Below are 17,111 nucleotides of genomic sequence, written 5' to 3'. Positions count from 1 at the left end.
CTTACAATAAAAATAGTTTGCCCACCACATAATTTGGATTACAGTATTTCATTTTTAAGGGTTACCCATAATTCCCCATCTGGCTGAAATTTTTTTCCCATAAACCAAGATATTTTCCACATAAATAAATACCAATAAACTATCAATGGGGTAGCCGCTAATTGATACATAATGACCAATGAAAATTAAAAGCAACATGAATATTGGCATGGAAATCCCCATTCAAAAATTTAACACAAGATGTGTGGAAGGGTATATTTAATGCTTGAAATTAATTCCTGGAACCAAGTTTTAAGGCTAAATAACTCATAGAGTTTTCCATGTACATTATATTAAAAAGTTCTCATTCTGAGTAATCTTCTGTTTTTAAATAAGCGGCTATATTATGGCTACGATATGAACTAGGTATAAGAACTGTCATGTTTTAGGGAACTGTCCAACAGAATTATTATTATATCTGAATTTTCTTATATAAAAAAAGGTCCAAGAGATTGGATTGGCATTCATCAATCTCTATACAGAGTATTAAAACTAACCCAATTTTTGAAGTAACAGAGTAATTTCAAATCATTACTAAAAGAAATCCTGAAACACTGATATGTACAAAAGTGATATAATGTTTATCAAAATAGTGTACGATAAATTTTTACTAAATATATTTCACAAAATCAATGACAACGCCATCTACCTAGGCTGTAAACACACCAACTCAGTCAGTATGCTAAGGAAAGAAGCGAAGGTTCAATTCTTAGAGATGATGTTCATATCTTCGGACTTATAACCTTTATCATCGTTTATAGTAAATTTCTACAATGCCATTGAGAGTATAACAGATGTAAAGCCTTCGTGTAGCAAGAAATAATAAAGAACAGAAAGATAAAGCCGAAAGACTCAGAAAAATATATAATATTAAAGAAGATATTGGGGCAACATCAGGATTCCTTGGGAGCCTGCAGCATTGATCTCAGCTCTACCAGGTGTCCACCTCAACACAACATTTCTAATACAACATATTTGACTTTGCATTTTTGACTCAACATATTCCACCAACAAATTAACCTAAATGATGTATTTTATTAAAGAATAGGGTGAAATAATAGTAGGCTACCTTTACAATAAATGCAACATGAAGGAAATTTCAGCCCCTTTCATATCCACCCCCTGGAGAGACAGGGGGTGACCAGGAGTCTGAAAAGTGAAAATAATGTGTCTGCGGTTCATCATCAATAATAAAATTTGAATGAATTTTATAGCCATGTCCTAAAAATACCCAAACCTGAATATTAGTTCGTTATGGTTAGGATCAATGATAGAAAAAAATATTGAAAGGCTGTATCTAAAACATAAGTTTTTACCTTTAAAATCCTACTTCTTCCTTGTAACATTATACATTATAAATTTCAATAAAATTTAGTACATAATATGGTATGATCTGTAAGAAAAAAAAAAAAAAAAGAATATCTTTATAACTTTAAAATTTTTTATCTATTTTTCACAAAAATTTAAGAATTTAAATTATTTTAACAGTTACTATGAAAATAAAAATATCCCTCTTGGAGGGTGCACTAATGCAATGAGGTACAATGCTTTTTCCTGGGAGAAAACTGTTGTAGAAGTTTTTTTTGCGAGCTTCACGACATTCAAGATAAAATAGATATTAGCTTCGAGTTTGGTGCATTATATTGAAGAATGATTTAACTTTTCATGAAGTATACAGAATATCTTTGTCAGGTTCAGAAATAAAGTGAATTAAAAAAGGGATTTTGACAAAGGAAAAATCTATTTTTGGGGGAGATAGGTAGTAGGTAGTAGGTTGGCCAGGGCACCAGCCACCCGTTGAGATATCTACAGCCAGAGAGTTATTGAGTCCTTTCACTGGCCGACAGTACTACATTGAATTCTTCTCTCTGGTTACGGTTCACTTTCCCTTTGCCTACACATACACTGAATAGTCTGGCCTATATCTTACAGATTCTCCTCTGTCCTCATACACCTGACAACACTGAAATTACCAAACAATTCTTCTTCATCCAAGGGGTTAACTACTGTACTGTAATTGTTCAGTGACCACTTTCCTCTTGGTAAGGGCAGAAGAGACTCTTTAGCTATGGTAAGCAGCTCTTCTAGGAGGACACTCCAAAATCAAACCATTGTCCTCTAGTCTTGGGTAGCGCCATAGCCTCTGTATCATGGTCTTCCACTGCCTTGGGTTCGAGTTCTCTTGCTTGAGGGTACGGTCGGGCACACTATTCTATCTTATTTCTCTTCCTCTTGTTGTTGTTGAAGTTTTTATAATCTATATAGGAATTATTTAATTTAATGTTGTTACTGTTCTTCAAATATTTTTTTGCTTGTTTCCTTTCCTAACTGGGATATTTTTCCTGTTGGGGCCCCTGGGCTTATAGCATCCTGCTTTTCCAACTAGGGTTGTAGCTTAGAAAATAATAATAATAATAATAATAATAATAATAATAATAATAATAATAATAATAATAATAATAATAATAGCTATGTCATCCTGATGGAAGTTCCTCTAGGCAGCTTGCTACTCGTGATATTTCGTCGAGTGATATACCAGAGAATTTTACCTGTAGAGGTATCTCAGGGTTACTACCCCCGAGCGAATATCCCGAAAGATATAGTTTATGTAACAGGGACGTGTTTAAAACAACCATGGCTATCCTTCCCCGAATAGAGTTAACCTTGTCTCAAAGGATATGCGATAGCTTTGGATATGTGGGAAAGCCGTTACAATTCCAATAGTGATACCTCGGTAGTCGAACGACTCTATACTCGAACAATTCGGAGTTCGACCAAAATTTTCGAGAAATTTTTGCTGCGGTGCTCGACCAAAAATTCGGTACTCGACCAGCCGAACACGTGACGACCGCATGGGCTTTGTGATGATCGCGCCATCTCGGCCACTCTCGCTTGTTCGGGAAGCATCAGTTCTCTCGAGAGCGTCACTCAGACAACGCGCGATCAGCATTCGTTGTGATTTAGTGATTTTCAGTGCTTTTAATTGCTTTTTTAGCTTTCATAATGAGTCCCAAGAAAGTAATGAGTGTTAAGGGGAAGGAGAAGAGGAAAACAGTGCGAACAACGATCGAGTTGAAGAAGGAAATTATAGCGAAATATGAGAATGGTGTACGAGTGTCCGATTTAGCGGTAGAATACGGAATGGCGAAGTCGACCATTTCTACGTTTTTAAAGCATAAAGAAATGATTAAGAAGGCGAATGTTGCAACGGGAGTTACGGCGGTAACTAAGCAAAGGCCACAAGTGATTGAGGAGATGGAAAAGTTGCTTTTAATATTTATTAAAGAAAAACAGTTGGCCGGGGAAAGTGTTAGTGAAGCGTTCATTTGTGAAAAAGCGTTGCATATCTATGAAGAATTAGTGAAGAAAAGTCCGAGTACCAGTGAAAGTGATTCATTTACATTTAAAGCGAGCAGGGGTTGGTTTGAAAAGTTTCGTAATAGAACAGGTATTCATCGTGTTACTAGGCATGGGGAGGCAGCTAGTTCGGATCAAATTGCAGCCGATAAATACGTGGGGGAATTCGATCAGTACATAAATGAACAAAATTTGATCGCACAACAAGTCTTTAATTGTGATGAGACTGGGTTATTTTGGAAGAAAATGCCAGCCAATACGTACATTACCAAGGACGAGACGAAGATGCCAGGTCACAAGCCAATGAAAGATAGGCTAACATTGTTGCTGTGTGCAAATGCAAGTGGCGATTGCAAGATCAAACCCTTGTTAGTGTACCACTCGGACAACCCCCGGGTGTTCAAACGAAATAATATTTGTAAAAGTGCACTACCAGTTATGTGGCGCTCGAACACTAAATCTTGGGTCACAAGACAATTCTTTACTGAGTGGATAAACGAAGTGTTTGCCCCCCAGGTTAAGGCTTACCTCATTGAAAAGAGCTTGCCAATGAAATGTCTTCTGGTTATGGACAATGCTCCTGCACATCCTCCAGGTCTCGAGGATGACTTGAAAGAAGAATACAGCTTTATCAAAATCAAATTCTTGCCCCCCAATACTACTCCCATACTCCAGCCCATGGACCAACAGGTCATTTCAAACTTCAAAAAACTCTATACCAAGGCCCTTTTCAGAAAGTGTTTTGAAGTGACCAGTGACACGAAGTTGACCCTAAAGGAATTCTGGAAGGAACACTTCAGCATCCTCAACTCTGTTAACATGATTGACCAAGCTTGGCGAGGTGTGACCTATAGGACATTGAACTCTGCCTGGCGTAAGCTGTGGCCATCATGTGTCACAGAGAGGGAGTTTGAAGGTTTCCAACCAGAGGCGGGTCCAAGCACTGCTACCCCTGTAATTTCTGATGACACTGATGTCGTTGAGGAAATTGTTGTCATGGGCAGGAGTTTGGGGCTTGAGGTCGACAAGGATGATATTGATGAGCTTGTAGAAAGCCATTCTACCGAGTTGACTGTGGAGGAATTGTTGCACCTGCAACAACAACAGCAGCAGGATCTGATTGTGGAGCAGGAATCTTCAGAAGAGGATGAGGTAAGGGAGGATGTTCCAAGTTCTCTCATCAATGAAATTTGTTCCAAGTGGGCAGATGTGCAGGCTTTTGCTGAAAAATACCACCCAGAAATTGCAGTAGCAAACCGGGCAGTGCATATGTTTAATGATAGTGTCATGTATCATTTTCGAAGAATACTGCAGAGGAGGAAGAAACAATTAACAATAGACCAGTTTTTCACAAAAGAAAAGAAAGCTGCTACATCAAAGCCTGTTTCTCCTCCAAAGAAGAGACAAAGAAGAGAAGAAACCCCTGAAATAGATCTGCCCACCCTTTCATTGGAGAGAGAAACAACTCCTGAAGGAGAACTACCCCGCCACATCATGGAAGGGGACTCTCCTTCCAAGCAGTAACCTCCCCCTTCCATCCTCTCCACATCCATCCCTGTATGCCATCGAACCGCTGCTCAAAGGTATGTTCACTACAGTACAGAAAATGGTTTAAAATTGTTTTATTTTAGTACAGTAAATGGTTTAAAATTGTTTTATAGGATTTTCTGACCAATTTCATACACATTTAGATAATTATTGTTGTTTAGGTACACGTTTTATTAATATTTTGGGCCTGTTCGAGTGCTTGGGAACGGAATAGAATATATACCATTATTTCTTATGGGGAAAAAAAATTCGGTACTCGAACAAATCGGAGGTCGAACACGGATCTCGAACGGATTATGGTCGAGTACCGAGGTATCACTGTACCTGTGTGTTACTGTAAACACGTTCACCATTACAGCAGCAGCCATCGTATGAAATATGGCCTCACACTGAAAATTGGGAGGGGAAGAAAAGTAATGGGTGAGTCCATCAGGACGACATGGCTATCTCACCCAAAAATTGATTTTTCTTAGGTCAAAATCCCTTTTTTGGGCTCAAGCCATGTTGTCCTGATGGAAGCGTACCAGAGAATTAAAAATTCTTAGTTGTGGCATATTAGAGTTTAACCACATAAGTGTTCTTTTGTGTCAACCTCACTAAACAGAACTAAAATTGTTCCACAATTAGTGTATCTAATGATGGTTTGTTTTACATTTCCAAACATAACTATTTGGGACAATAGTCCAACTCCATGAGTGAACTATGAAAGGTTTAGTAAACTGTATTGAAATCAGACAGTTATCATCACAGCCCCACTCACTGTGACGAAGATACATATGAAAGAATACATATTGGCTAAGAAATAGTCTGTAATAGGAGGATTAAAGAATTGAGGTACACTAATTTTTATTTATAAACATTAGGTCCATTATAAAGGGAATGCAAAAAGACATACAATCTTTTATCATTTCCAAAGGCAAGCAAATGTAACTGAATTGGTGCAATATTTACATTTTTTGTGCTTAGAAACAAGAAATGTTCACCCCAGTAACACCACATTGAATAGAATAGTAACACCATTCCATACGATATAAATAAGGTCACCTTTTGACTCTTTGATATAAAGATAGTTTATAACACAATGCAAATTAGAAGAACATTCAACCCGCACTATGTATATTGTAATAGTCCCGTATTATAGTCCATAAGAGTCCATGCACAACACTAAGAAGCTGGTTTAATCCTACTACTAGCTGCCACAACAAAGTGTTTATTCTCCTCCAATTATCTCAAGAAATGTTTGAAAAACACTCGAAGATTTCCGTCCAGTATAGGCTTGTAAGCCTTCAAAGGACATACACTCGAAGAAGTTTAAGGAAGAGGCAACTTTCCTAGAATCATGACCCGATGGCATACTATGCAGGTCAGCCCTTCTGATAACATAGGTGAGTTTGGACCTCAGTTGTTTCAAAAGAGAGATTAGATCCCGTTGTGTCCCCTTTAAAAGCTACACTCTTTGACAGGTAAGCCTTAAGGCATTCTACAGGGCATAGAGAAGGATCTTCCTTTAAAGGGACAATCTTCCAAGGCACCCCAACATTTTGTGGGAAGTTCATTTTTAGCCAGGAATGCAGGATCTGGGTATAAATTACCCTCTCCTGACACTGAGAATTCAATGTGGACATCATCCCTTGATAGTGCAATAATCTCTCTGACTCTAGCTCCATAAGCCATAGCTAGTAAAAAGACCAATTTTTGAGTAAGATCCCTTAAGGAAGCAGAATAGTTATAGATTGAGAAGGCTAAGTGCAAGACTTCATCCAAAGACCATGAGATGGTTTTGGGGGGAGTAATTGGTTTCACTTTAGCATAAGCCTTAGAGATCTTATTGAACAGTTTGCTGTCGAGTTCTATATCAAAAGCATAAGCAATAGGTCTGGTTAGGGCCGATTTACATGAAGATGTAGTTGTGGAGGCCAGACCATGTTCATGGAGTGCGATAATGATAAACTGAAGTCCACTGTAATGGAAGTGGGCTTATGTTTCTTGACAAACTCCACCCACATTTTCCAAGTGGACAAATATTGTCTTTTTGTAGTAGAAAACTTGTATTCTTCTATAAAATCAATCCTCTCCTTCGAAACTGTATTTTCTTTTAGCAGCTAGGACGAAAAACTCATGAGCTGAGGGTTGTTTGTTATCTAGTAGGAAGTAAAGACAGTCTCCTGTTGAACATCATGGGACAGCACTGGTGTCGGCCGAGGAATCCAAACAAGGTTTGAGTTCCAGAACAAGAGGGTACCAATTGCTCTTGGGCCAATTAGGGGCCACTAAGACTGCTGTTCCTTTGAAAGTCTGTAGTTTGTCCAGGACCTTCATGAGGAGATTGAACGGTGGAAAAAGGTTCTAATCCGGTGAAATCGCATCTATCCCCACTGCTTCAGGATCTAATTTCGGTGCTTATTGTTGTAGGTTGTCGCAAAGATATCTATTTGCAGTTTCGGAACTTGCTCTAGAATGAAACAATGATTTTTCGATCAGGGACCATTCTGTTTCCAGAACCTCTTTAAATGAACTGCAGAGAGATGTCAGTTTTTCCTATCAGACAGTGGATGGCCAATATTACGTGACTGATCTGTGGAGATCTCGAACCCTGCCTGTTGAAGCAGTAGACTAAAGTCTTCCTGTCGAGAACCAGCCCGATGTGCGAGTTCCTCTTCGGGTTCAATCTCTTCAGAGAAAGAAATACTGCCATAGCTTCCAGAATGTTGATATAGAATTGTTGAAATGCAACTGGCCACTGACCCTGTATCATCTTGGTGGGGGTATGACACCCACAACCTTGTTCTGAGGCAACTGTGTGGATCGTCCCTGATGGAGGAGGAAACTTCAGGGGGACGTGTGTTGACAAGGTCTTGGCAGTGGACCATGGCTTGAGCTGTTTACACCGTAGAGCTGGGGTTTTGTGGTGATAATCTCTTCAAGCATTTGATGCCTTTCTTCTCCACACTCTGTTGGCATCCTTGAGTCTTGCTTTCAGGATGGGATTCATAACCGCTGCAAATTATAGCGAACCCAAGACTCTTTCCTAATGACGTCTGGTGATTGTCTTTGAATGTAGCAGACATCTGACCGAACTTGCGACTTCCTTCCTCTCGACCTTAGGCAGAGAAAGGATGTGTGACTTCAAATCCTAGTGCAGATCTAGCCACTGGAATTGTTGAGCTGGAGTTAACCTGGACTTCTCGAGGTTGATCTGGAAGCCCAGGGAATGAAGAAATTTCATAGTTTCCAGAGCTGCTAAAAGACATTTTGACTTGTCGCAGCCCACACTAACCTGTTGTCGAGGTATAACATCACCTGAAGACCTTTGTTCCCGAGTTGTTGAATAATGGTCGACTAGTTTTGTGAAAATCCTTAGGGCTATGCTGAGCCCGAAGGGTATAGCTTTGAATACATAGGCCTTTCTAGCCAGTATAAAACCAAGGTAGGGGGAGAAGTGCTGAGCTATCAGAAAATGCTAATAAGCATCAATAAGATCTATGGAGACGGTGTAGGCCCCCTGGGGTAGTAGGGTCCGTATTTGCAAGATAGCATTTGGAACTTATAGTTCTGAATAAATTTATTTTGAAGGGACTAGTCCAGAATAGTTAGAAGAGTGTTTGAATATTTCTTTGGCGTGCAAAATAGATGTCCTTAAAATTTCATGGATTTTGTTCAATGGATAACTCCCTTCTGGAGGAGGTCCTGCACATATTCTTCCAGGAAAAGTGTTGTGGGTGGGAAGAACTTCCTGAACTGTGGCTGTTTCTATCTCCATTGGCAGCCTAGTCCTTTTATGACTATGCTGTGTGACCAAGGATCAAATTTCCATTGATCCCTGAAGCGACAGTCTTCCCCCTACCGGAAGCTCCTCGTCTTGAAGGACCTGCTCCTTTAGTTGATCTGCCTCTGTTTCCACAGCCCCTTGATTGGTCACCTTTTCCAAATTTTCAGCGTCCACTTGCACTTCTCCCTTGAGCTCCAACGGGGCGCAATGCGGTAGTGGCCCATTCGTAAACGAGATTGAAAGCAAAGGACTGTGTAACGTACTCCTAGGGAATTGTGTTCACCGTCTGGGGGATAGTGGAAACTGTGGCAGTCGTGGGAAGAAATGTTTTCTTGCCTTGAAAAGGTCTCCTAGGCCTCTTGCCTTTAGGCTGAGTTCCTTCGCCAGGGGTAAATTTCCTATTACAGGACATACCCAATTTCTGCATAAGGCTCTGTTTTTCGTGAGCCGCCCTGTCCACGACCTCTTGTACCACGTTTTGAAGAAATAGATCTTTCCCCCATATGTTGGAGTCAATCAACATTTCAGGCTCATGCCTAATAGTTGCCACTACTAGGACGTGCTCTCTGCAGGCTCTCCTGGCTACAAAGAACGAGTGCAGATCACGATGGAAGGGAGCTAAGTGAGTCTTGGCTAGAACTGGAAAAAGGTCAGATTTTGAATAGTTCACAATTAATATTTCTAAGTAAGACTGGTGCAACAAAGAAGCCTCCAGTCTTTCTTTAGCCTCAAATTCAACTTTTAATAGAAATTTCGGAATCTTGGGCAGCCTCTCATTAAACTGGTTACCTCCGATATCCCTATCCAGTTTGTCAACTGTAAAAGTATGTTGGACATCTTCCCAACTATCGAAGTCATATGGGAGAGTAAGAGAAATGGGTGCACTCCTCTAGCACTGGTAGAGGTCTACCTTCCATTACTGCCTTCCTGACTGCCTCCAAACTCTTTGAGGCAAAGGGGGAGACAGTTTCTTTTGGAGCTATATATGTACCCTGCTTCCTGCCGAAAGCAGAAAGTTGGGTATTGGTAAATTTGGCTTTTTTGAGCTCCTAAACCAACAAGTTTTGAGCTTTACAATGTTCTAAGATGATCATCTCCTTGGGAATCGTATCCTCCCTGATAGACGCTCTGGAATTTAACCTTACGTAACAGTGAGGGTAATTCTCAACAGAGGGGTAAAACTAAACCCGAAACTGGTTTAGACTCCATGCCTTTGCAAATATGAAGATACCCCTCACTCAGATATGTTCTGCATAACCCCAAGGGTTCTTCGACGTACAGTCCAGAAGACTTGAGACTGGTGGAGCCTTGTACTTAAGTGCCTGTTGAAGCACCTCTTTTCACCTCTAAGGACACTTGAGCTATCTTGTGCTCCGCATGAATGTTTTCCATAGATGCTTTCATGGAAGCCATGAACTCCAAGTGTTCTGGGAACAAAGGGGTAATCGGAGTTGGAAGAGGAGTAGAAGATGAGGCAGGTGAGGCAGATGCAGGGACAGGAGTAGGTAAGGAGGTAATGCTCGGTACAGTACTTACGTGCTGACTGTTGATCTAGTCACTGAGGCTTTCGTTGTCAGCAAAGAGCCTTTCCTTGTCTGATGTAACGGAAGATGTCGACATATTGTCAACATCCAGATGCATATTTTGAAGCGCATACCGGACTTCAAGATCTGCAGGATCCAGTTGTACTGATGGAGTTATACTGTCAGTATCTGATAGCCACACACTGGGAATAGGATATCATTCATTTCCAATGAAGGAGGATAGGGGGGCATCCTGTTGAGAGTTCTTTTGGAATCCCCTCACCCATTGTCTGATGCATGTACTGCAATTGGACGGTTCTCATATAACAAAGAATCCCACCCATTGTCTGTTGCATGTACTGCAATTGGACGGTTCTCATATAACAAAGAATCCCTTGAAACATGACATAACGTATGTTACCTGCAGGTCTTATAGCCGTAATGCATCTTGTGCCACCTGGTGCAGGTTACCGTCGAACATTCCACGTCGTCAGCAAAGTGTAAAGATAGAAAAATTTCAATGAGTACGTTATCGTCACAAAAACATTTTCTATATCCTCACACAAGAAAAATATAAAATATATATTCTCAATTTGGCAAGTATTATAAAATTATACATACCAATTCAATAATATTACCTACTATTAGCTACAGCTAAGGCTACACTACAATGATAACTCACGCCAAACATCTCAGAATTCTAGATATTATAGTAGAATGGAGGGACAGAAAAAAAGATTCATGACAATAGGACACTTTCCCAAAAAATCGGTCGATCAGACAACCTAAAGCGGCGACAGCTATGCCTAAGGGGGCAGCTGTGTATTGCCAACCTGGGCACATGGCCTAACCTTTCCTTGCCCTGCAGGTATGCGACACAACGTGGTAATTAGGCATTGATAAGTCGGCAACTGGTAGACAATCCCATAGGGGACTAGTCAGAGGGTAAAAGGAAATGGGTAGTCCAGATAAAATAGTCAGCTGGTAAAGCTGGCTTACCTAGTCGTTAACATTAGAATTATTGAAGAATGGGGTTCTGCCCATTAAAATTAAAGAGAGCAGTCTGAAATGGTCAGGATACAAAGAATTTGCAAATCCAATGAATATTGTGACAACTAGGAGGTATCCAATCGATCAGTTTGGAGGATAATGTTCCTCAGATATGATTGGAAGAGATATTACATAACAACAGCTTATTTATAAGCTATCTTGTGGAAGACAGGCTAATAAAACTGCCGTCTATAAGGGTGTAGAGACAGTCTACAAGTCTAAGGCGACGGCTAAGGCAGCATGGGGATAGCTCTCTCGTACTAAGGGAGATCCCCAGCCTACTCACATATAGGGCTAAAGGCGCTCAAGCCAGCAAGTCTGGAAAATATGGCTATGTGGTACCAATAAAGGCGGGGAAATTCCGACGGAGCAAAGGAGCCAAAGCTCCACAGCGAGAGACATATACCATAAGTGAAGGAAGCCGTCGACCAGATACAAGGCGACAGCTAAGGCGGCATGAGACAAGATCCCTATTCAGGTATTAGTCCCTTTTCCTATCTAGGAGTAGGCTGACAGTAACTCCAAGCTGGCCAGTTGAGATATATAGCAACCGAGAGGTCCTCAAATGCCTGAGAAAGTTAGACTAGGCAAAGGAACCATAGTTTCACAGCTAGGAAGAAACGCAGTCTAACCAGGAAGGGAAAGAGGCAGCCTGCCTACCAGGAGGAGGCCGCTGAGGTGGCAAAGAGAACGAATCCATATCTAAGATTATTCTCATGCTTACCGACAAGTAGAATAACAGACTCACCAGGGATATAGCAACTGAGGACTCCTCAGATGCCAGGGAAGACCAGACTAGGCAAAGGGACCGAAGTTCCACAGCAAGGGAGACTCAGTCCAACAGGGAAAGAGAGAAACGGGACCTTAGAAAATGGTAAGGCGGCAGGAAAGGAAGGCCCAACTGTAGTATTAGAACAATACAATGTCATTACAAGGGATCTACAGTGAGTAGACACAGAGAGCGAATTCTCCCAAACATCTGCGACTTAGCCAAAGACTAGGGATAATAGCCTAGAAGAAGGATAAGGAAGGCCTACCTGTCGATATTAGAACAAAATTAGTTTCTTTCTAAGGGATCAACAGAATGTAGGTCAAGGGAACGAGTTCCCTCAACCAGTGGCGCCTATCCAAAAACTATGCCTAAGTAGATGAAAATGCAATACTATCGACTTAGGTCGACTGTGTTCAACCATCTACAACTGCCAAGGGAATCCCTTAAAGGAGGCAATTCCCAGCTACGACGTATCGATAGACAGGGAGATGTGTCAACCGCCACAAAAACCACACGGTTATGTGGCAAGAAGAGGAGGGTGGGGGACAGAATAATTAGCTAGCCTAGGCCATAGATTAGGGGTAAATAGTTAGCCTAGGCCATAGACCGGGTAAAACAAGCATGCAAAAAGCAAATGTCTAACCTAGAATAATAAAACAAGTGTAAAAGTATACTGTATATGCTAGACACTTCAACAAGGCTAGCTAAAAAGTTCATATAAAACACTTAGGAATTGGAAAACATGAGCTTCTGGCTTCGACCATGCAGCGGCAGTAAAAAACAGACGCATCGCGTAAAATAAAAGGGGGAGATGCGAAATTCTCCACCAGAAAAAAAGCAGGGTACTCAACTTAACCATTGAAGAAGAAACAGAAGCAGCCATGATCCAAAAACACATGAAAACATTGAAAAACAAAGCAGAAAACTCCCAAAGCATGCAATCAAGATGGCAGCTGCAAGAAGGAATGGAGAACCAGCAAACGTGTTCACAGTAACACACTAGTATCGGAGTTGTAATGGCTTTCCCATGTATCCAATCCTATCCTCTATCCTTTGAGACAAGGTTAACTCTATTCAGGGAAGGATAGCCATGGGTGTTTTAAGCACGTCCCTGTTATATACACGATATCTTTTGGAATATTCAGTCCGGGAGTAGTAACCTGGTGATACCACTACAGGAAAAAATTCTCTGGTATATCACTCGCAGGATATATCCCCAATAGAAACATGCCTAAAGGAACTTCCATCAGGACGACATGGCTCGAGCCCAAAAAAGCGTGATGCACTATTTTTTTTTTAATAACCTTAAAAAATATAAGAAGTATGTTTGAGAACTTTATTTTACATGAAAATTGTGTTGAATTGGTTTATCTTTCATGGTGATGACATTATGTATGTAATTTACTTCAATGAAAAAATTCTATTATGAACATCATACAACCTGATGCCTCATCTGCATAGTAATTATTGTCAGATTTGGTGGTCACTTTCTGTTTCCTGAGAAATTCGTTGTTTCCCTGGCTATCAATTATAACTTCAACTACAAACAACTACACAACCTCTAACATTGCCTCTCCCGAAGCTGAGCTATAAGCCAGTAGGTGTTTGCCATTTGGGAACCAACGTGGTCCCAACAACTAGGAACCACATGAGTGCCTACTTAATATGGCATCCTTCTGACAGAAAACACCTGACCTCTTTCTCGCTATGAATCAAGGTCTCACAAAAAGTATTCCAGAATTATTTCTAGACACTCAGCAATACTGTCCTGGAATGCACTTCACTAAAACATATTCTTTATCCTCAAGTTTATTTGAAATGAGGATTGTTCAGAAAAATTTCCCTATTCACAAACTCTTGGAACGTCACGCATGGAAGGATATGGGGTACAGTTTAACTAAAACTTTTGAAAACTACATCTTCTGGAGCTATGTGTATGTGCTAGATTTCACAAATTTTACTCATTAAAAACTTAAATACACTGACTCTATTTTGTGCTTCCTTGGTCGTAATCTTTTCGAATAAAGATCGTCTAAAAATACCCTGACCTGTCTGGTTCTGAACCATCTCTTGTACTTTAGGCTATGCCTTCCATTAGTTCTTTAAAAAAAAATTTCAGTGGTGCTCATTACTCTCCACAATAGAATAGACATATACACAGGACAGTGTTTAAGTTGAGTGGTTCTGCAATTCTTTTGGATTTATCAGGGCTGAATTTGGTAACAAAAGATCCTGTACATACTCTAAAAAAAAGGTGCGTCTCTCAGCGATGCATTATATGCAGTGGAAAGCATGACACGACAATGCGATGTCATCTACCACTAAGTAATGTGAAGTTTGTACAACTTTCCTATTATAGGATTCTATTAATGCTATAAGCTCAAGGTCTTTATGAGGTTACTAAAAATGTTCAAATTTCATCCTGTATGAGGAATTTTAGTCTGGTATCACTAGTAATATTTTCAGCAACAACCCTAGTAATGAAAGACCACAGCACCTAGGCTCATGAATTTTCTATTTAATACAATATAGTGTAGGTATGAGCATACCTGGTAAAACAATCCACGAACACTAATATGTACTAATGAAAGGATATACCCGTATAAAAGTTTTACTACATCTATGTGTACCCTACATAACTTAACAGGAATTACAGGCCATTTTCTGGCTTCCGGTATAGAGTTTCTGTGTTCTTTAACCCTGCGTGCATATCATGGATCCCATGTGGGGACCTGGCACATGCGCAGAACCCTATTTTTCAAGATCCCAAGGGTTATTTCAGCTTTTCCTGAGCGTTAGAGGTGCGCGGAATCAGTTGATGATGTGTATCTGTTGAGGTAGGATGCATCAAACTAAGCTCCAGATATTCCCTGGATTACAGCCCCTCAAACCTTCGTCGGTCACCAGGTGGGTACAATGTATTGAACCATGTACAAATCTTAATATCGTACACTTTTACATTTTGATATATCTCGAAGAGATATTTATAAAAGTTAATATTTTCAGTGAACATTGGTGAATAGTGCTGTTATGCAGTGATGTTGTATCTTGCGGCTGTATGGCCACGTTATATAATTTGAGGGTCTTATATTGATTTCTGAGTGAGCTATAGGGGAAATAACCAATGTCGAATGGTCCTCTCAGAAGGAATTTGTTTTTTTCTTTTGACACCTTTTATTTGCTTATACTTACTATTCTTTACCTGTTTTTTATTATAGGGTGGTAAATGCACAAGATATTCTGATATTTAAAGTAATGTTTTTTTCACCAAATTAATTTCGTATTTTTTTTTTACCCGTCACAGATTTGATGTTTTGGGCCTAGGACATTGAATATTGGCATGGCTGTTCCCATATTATCTTACTTCATCATCAAAATGACAATAAGAACTCAGGACAAGTGTATAGCACACCTCCAAGTTTCAGTTTTTTATATCTTTAATAATTAAGGTGTTATTTGATCTGAAAATTGAGGTTACCATGCCGGTATCTGGTTACTAACGGCAAACCAGAAATTTAAGGTTACACATAGTTAAAACAGTTATTAGTGTAACAACACTTTACATATATTTCTATAGATTTTCTCATTCCAAACTAAAAGGACTCACGTGCCCTCATTAATTTTCTATCAATTCCCAAATGCCTTACATGTGGACTTGCGTGTTCACTGTGGATGGCTCGATTAACTAGAGGGAGTGTTACGATCCTCGTGGGGATCGAACCAGGTTCTTTTGAATTGATTAATGAAATTAGGATTTCTCGACCACTACACACATTGAAACAAAAGGAAATATAGAAAGAAAACTCGCAAAAGAAAACAATTTTATTTACAACAAGTCAAAGGTCAATGTTTCTTGATTGAGTACTTAGGAAGCACTAAACTAAACAAAGAAATCATCTGATTAAACTACACTCCAGCAAATAGGGGAACAGTCAAGATAGTAGATAAATAATACAAAAAAAAAGATAATACTCTTCACAGCAGCTCTCGACGGTTGACAGGAACGTAGATATTTCAGGTCCGGGCGTTTAGTGGTTGGTAATGACGGCAGGGGTCAACTCGTTCTGACATCTCGGATAAGGCTGGTCACGTCTGCATTCTGGTCCTTACGTTCTCTCTTCTTCCCTGTGCTCGTTCTCCCTCGTTCTCTCTCTCATCCTCTCTCTCTCTCTCTCCTTCTACTTTTCGAACTCTCGTTCTACCTGTCGTACTCTCTGCTTCTCTCGTTCTCGTTGAAGTTTATATACCCCATGTATGGACGGGGTTAACTATGGACAATTCCATATAAGGAAATTTTCTCCTTTCTTCATCCTTATTGGTTTTCCTTAATACCACGCCTCTTTGATAACTTCTTCACGAACGCTGTGCTGGTGTAATCATGATCTATATGGCGCTATAATTGAAGTGAGACGTGTTTACCTTCCGTTAATGTATAATCTTCGGCGACAACACTGCTCTCCTTGTCCTATGGGTCCTCGGGTTGCTACGAACAGACGATCGTTATGCCCAAGGTCTGCTGAACTAGGCACATCTAATAAATATCTTGATCTCCATCAATGACGGTGACAGTTTCCAGTAAACACTAGCGGGACCTCCTCTCTGCTTCTTAAGAGTACAAAATTCACATGTTTTAACATTCTTTTCTATATTATTCTATCTACCCATGACACGCCCCCCTAAAAGAAAAAAAGAGGAAAATCTACTGATTTTATCTTTTTTGAAACAAAATTATCAAAGGAAAAAATCACTTATCCCTAAACTGAGAGACAATTACTTCATTACTCTCGTATCAAGTAACTAAACCAAAACACACTCTTACTTGTTGATAGAAGAAAAAAAAAACAAAGACAGAAAGAAAAAAAACATCCATATCATTATGAAAAGTCTCTAGAAAGACTGTCGGCTATTACATTATTCTTTCCCTTTATATGAACTATCTTTAAATCGTAATCTTGTAATTCTAAACTCCAACGCATGAGACGTTTATTCTTATTCTTAAACCTATCTAAGTAAACTAATGGATTGTGATCAGTATACACAGTTAAAACATGAC

At 39.9% G+C, this 17,111-nt stretch overlaps 1 protein-coding gene across 2 annotated transcripts in view; it reads right to left on the bottom strand.

Annotated features, from left to right (window-relative positions):
- Positions 1 to 17,111, bottom strand: part of LOC137641375 (DDB1- and CUL4-associated factor 6-like) — an 861,079-nt gene that overhangs the window by 274,004 nt on the left and 569,964 nt on the right. The gene's annotated exons all lie outside the window — the stretch shown is intronic.

Source organism: Palaemon carinicauda, chromosome 5 (genome assembly GCF_036898095.1).
Source record: "Palaemon carinicauda isolate YSFRI2023 chromosome 5, ASM3689809v2, whole genome shotgun sequence".
Taxonomy (NCBI): Eukaryota; Metazoa; Arthropoda; class Malacostraca; order Decapoda; family Palaemonidae; genus Palaemon; species Palaemon carinicauda.
Note: the sequence above shows the minus strand (reverse complement) of the source record. Positions and strands in the feature narration are given on the sequence as shown.